The following is a 5,000-nucleotide window of genomic DNA, read 5'->3' on the forward strand; positions in this document are numbered from 1 at the left end:
CCCTATGTTCAGACTGCACACAGACACAAGCACATCTATGCACAAACTCCATCTTGCTTTCTACGAGACATAAGTGTTCAATCGGCTCATTCTGAATCTATCCTAAGCTTGTTCTGCAATGCGTCCATTAATCAAGTGATGGATGAGTACAAATGCTAAAGTTGAACAAATGCAAACAAGAGAACATGATTCTCCAGGGCGTAATCCCTACAAGATCATAACTCCTTTCGTCAAAGTTCCCAATCTCCAAGGTGTTCCAGCACCAATTCCCAACAATCCATGTCATTCCCAATTACTCCTTCAGCCGCCATCTTGGATCCAAGGCACACCAAACAGTCATGCCAGTTGCAAAGCACCGCTTGTGATCAATGCTTGAGAGAATGGAAGGGCGCCATTTTGGCTGTGCCACTAAGCCGAAGCTCCTCAAGACCAGAACCAGGACCTCCTAAGCACAGTAGCACCGTAGACACCAAGCTCAAGTTTCTCCTACCAAATCCCTTGTTACAACAGTCCAGTCCCAGTCCCAGTTTATGATTCTGAAATCTTTTAAAAATAATTTGAATTAGTGTCTTTGAAGTACAGTTAAAACATCCAGTCTCCCAGGTTTGGTTAGCCTTTTAATCTCTGTCCAATTGCCACTGGCCAGTGGCTAGCCTAGGGTTAGCCTAGCTAGCATTCAGGACCGCCCCTGCCCCTGCTCCCGCTGCTCTTGCTGCTGTTGGAAGTGTGCCGGCCGGGCTGCACACAGACAAACAGCTGATCTCACTCCCTTTAGGCACGAAGCAAAGCTCATCACAGCTCATCTCCGTAGCCCTCCGGTCTTCCAGACAGGCTGCCGTTAACTCGGCTCTTATCTCCCTCTGTCTGCTCCCCCAGCAAGACCACCAGAGGAGAAGCGAGAACCAGTCAAATCGGTGCTCCTGAGGTGGAGAGGTCCAACTTTTTTCTCAGAAGGGAGCATACAAAAAAAACAACAACAGTCGTGTCCCACTAGGCATGTCCAGTTTGAGCAAAGCAGAACTATCTGTAGGTTTATCCCCAGGAACTGTGTGGTCCACTGTCGGGTCCAGTTTTGGCCAAAAGAACCAGAGGAAAGTCTCTATCGCCCTGTAGGGAGTGGGAGTCCAGTTTTGGTCCGTGGTGATTTTGCTCTGGTTTCGCTACAGCCCTGTGGTTGTGTCCCTCTCAACTCGTGTCCGTGGTGGAATCCCTCTCTCTTTCTCTCTCTCTCTCTCTCTCTCTCTCTCTCTTTCTCTTTCTCTCTGAAGGCACACAGAGGCAGATTTTTCCACTCCCGAAGGGGTCGCCTCTCTCGGCGGCACTGTGCGAACAGTCCTGCCCATCAGCTGGTGGGCTAGCTCTGCGCCTCTGCTCTTCTCCTCCCTCTCTCACTCCATCCCTCTATCTCTCTCTCCGCCCCTCTCGTTCACACTCCTCTTTCTCTTTCCACTCCTCTCTCTTTCTCTCTCTCTCTCTCTCCTGCCCCCTGTTCAGTCAGGCAGTGCTGCTATGAGTTACTCTTTTTCATAAACTGTCTCTCTCTCGCTTCACGGTCTTTTTCCCTCACTGTTGCTCTCTCGCTCCCACTCTCTTCTTCTTCTTCTTCTCTCTTCTCTCTCTTTCTCTCGCTCTCTCTGTCTCCCACTCTTTCTTGCTCTCCCGTTCTATCTCACCCACACACTTGCTTATTTCACTTCTTCGCTCGTTTACTCTTTCTCTCTCTCTCTCTCTCTCTCTGATTTGCTCTTCCCCTCCCTCAGTCACTCGCTCTCTCTGTCTCTCTCTGTCGACTCTTTTTAGGCTCAGCGACCTGGTCATGGCTGCTGGCTGGCTGGCTCAGTGATACTACTGTTAAAGCACTCTGCATTTAGGACATGAGGGGCCTCAAAAGTAAGTCCTCAAAGCCCTGACAGTTGCACTGCACTTCGTCTCGAAACCTGTTTAATAGGAAATCCAACACACACACACACACACACACACACACACACAGAGAGAGAGAAACTGAACTTAACTACGTGTGTGATTCTCTGCACCATCCTACAACCCCCAGGGAAAAGTAAACAGAAAAAAAAATTCAGTTAGAGAATGTTCTCGAGAAAGAGGACACATCTCTCTCTCTCTCTCTCTCTCTTGTGCTCTCTCTCTTTCTCTTCCTTTTCTGTATACATCCATCCATTCCTTATCCGTACTCATCTTAACCTCTCAGAAGACAGACACATTTATGGACAGAATGGCCATAGGGCGTGAGAGAATATATCATTATAGTATAGTAGGGGCAAGTAAGAAACAGAAAGAAAGAAAGAAAGAAAGAAAGAAAAAAAAAGAAATTACTAGCCTAATGTTTCACCAGACTAATCTACACACACTAACACACACCTGATGAGTTTTGGAGGTTACAACCTTTTGTCTTTTACAATACAAGTGTGAAAATAGGGAGAGCGTGATAACTTTATCTCCTTCTCCCACTCGCTCTTCTTTCAGTCTTTTTCTCTCTTTCACCAATACCTTTATTATTCAAGGATATTAGCAATATCACACAGAGAAAGGACTTATTATTCAAGGATATTAGCAATATCACACAGAGAAAAGACTTGCTTGATGGCAAAATAAAAGCTGTGGGGGTGAGAAGGACATTAAAGGGAGCAAGAGAAAGAAAACCAAAAAATGTGAGAAAGAGAAAGAAATATAGATAGATAGATAGATAGATAGATAGATGGAAAGAAAGAGGGGGGCAGAGAGATGCAGAGAGAGCAATACAAAGAGAGAAAAGAGAGAGAGAGAGATGGAGCAGAGGGTGGGGGTAGGGGTGGAGGTTCGGGAGCTCGGTGTTGGGACACACAGAGGCGCTACACAAACACTGCCACTGTGACAATGCAGCCGCTGACACTGAGAAACAATGAGCCACGTGGGACAGATCAGCTATGGGGGTGCCTACACACACACACACACACACACACACACACACAAACATCCACACGCACACAAACAGACACATACATATGTAGGCTATAGACAAACTCACAGTTAGACAGCCAGCCAGACACACACACACACACAAATACAGACACACACAAGCACACAGTCAAATAGCAAGACACATTTATGGCCGCCACACAGGCAGACATGGGAAACAACAACAAAAATGATCATACAGCATTTTTTTTTTTTTTAAGTAATTAATTCAAACACCCACACCACATTGAATAGACATTCAATCTCTCTCACACACACACACACATTACGACCAGCTTTACAACCATTCTCAGTCCTAATATTAACAGCCTGCCTATTAAACATGCAGTTGCATACTCTGGCCACGAGTGGGCATCAGTACACAACCTATACTTAGCAGTCTATTAAAGTTAAACCACTGAATACCACAGCAAATATGCCCATACAGCAAGCTTATCAGTACACAACAGATGGAGGCGGTCATTGGGAATGAACACACTTACCAAATACATTTTACTTAGTAATAAACTGAGTAATAAACTAAGTAAAAAACCTTGCTGTTTGTTCTCTGTACCTACAGTTGATGGTTATGGTATAGCTTATATACAACCTATATTTCACAGATTCTCCTTTGACAGGATATACAGGGATGGGTTATTTGTGGAAAATCAGAAGACAAAAAGCAGAATAAAAAACACTAAGAGGGATCCCTTAGCAAAAGCTAACTTGTTTTTACTGGCCTGATTTTGTAACGTTAGTGTTATAGTTTTGAGTCTAAACAGACCAAAGTCACGCTCACAATGGCCACAAACATAAAAGTTCCCAGATGAATGAGTGGTTTTCAACTGGCTCGCATCAGTGGTCAGAGAGTGGGTTAACAGTATGTGTGTGTGCGTATATGTGTGTGTGTGCGTGTGTGTGTGGCTGTAGGCTGAGTTGGGCACATGCTGAGCTCTCTCTCTCTCTCTCACACACACACACACACACACACACACACACACACACACACACACACGACTCTCAATGGCAGGAAAAGCTCTTAATTGACCTATTTTTAGTCAACTGTGAAATTGTTCCATGCTAAAAATACTGCTTCATATTTCCAAGTTCAGCCTTTTTCTTTCCCTGCCACCCCTCACCAACCCCCTTCCCTGGGCCCCCCACCCCACCCTCGCACCCCTTCTCCATACTATTTTCCATATGAGTGTTCTCATTATAGAGTGCACCCCCAACCAGGAGCGTTGCCACAGAGACCAGCCACGTCGTGGCAGCCCGCTCAAAGTGACCCCAGGGTGACCTTGGGCGACCGTGACACTAAAGCAGACTCAGGCCGATGAATGAGCACTGGTCATGTGGTCACAATGTCAATGACCTGTCCATTTAGATCAACAGACACACACACAGACACAATCACACACGCACACACACGCACACACACACACACGCCATACATAACGTCCATTTAGAGCTAGCTACTCACATCGAGCAACAGACACACACATACACACACACACGCCACACATAACATCCATTTAGAGCTAACTACTAACATCGAGCAACAGACACACACACACACACACACAAACATGCCATACATAACATCCATTTTGAGCTAACTACTCACATCGAGAAACAGACACACACACACACATACACACACACACAAACACACACACATTCCATACATAACGTCCAATTAGAGCTAACTCACAGTCAGGCTGTGAGACCACCAGGCAACAAGTAGGACATACACACACACACCCTCCATACACTACACATACTTATGTGTGTTTTACATTTTATTTACTAACCTGTGAATACAAGTGAAGTGCAAGAAAGTAAATTTGCTTACATACTCACACACATTGAAGACTTACAGTCACTCTTGCACAATCACTGCGTGTGTCCACAAAGGCCTACCCCCTTAGTTTACACAGACACACACTCCCTTACACACACTCTCTCACGCACAAACACATGCACGTTCAATGCACATGTATCCTTATAGGCCTACACACACACTTGGGAGTCACACACACACACACTTA

At 45.5% G+C, this 5,000-nt stretch overlaps 1 protein-coding gene across 1 annotated transcript in view; it reads right to left on the bottom strand.

Annotated features, from left to right (window-relative positions):
* arhgap23b (Rho GTPase activating protein 23b) overlaps nt 1-3,875 on the bottom strand; it is a 30,188-nt gene extending 26,313 nt beyond the window's left edge. The window contains 1 exon segment of the mRNA XM_031561249.2: nt 1-3,875. This exon segment is cut by the window's left edge and continues 471 nt beyond it. The gene's annotated coding sequence lies outside the window, so the exon portion shown is untranslated.
* Nucleotides 3,876-5,000: the final 1,125 nt, after the last annotated feature.

Source organism: Clupea harengus, chromosome 23, assembly GCF_900700415.2.
Source record: "Clupea harengus chromosome 23, Ch_v2.0.2, whole genome shotgun sequence".
NCBI lineage: Eukaryota > Metazoa > Chordata > Actinopteri > Clupeiformes > Clupeidae > Clupea > Clupea harengus.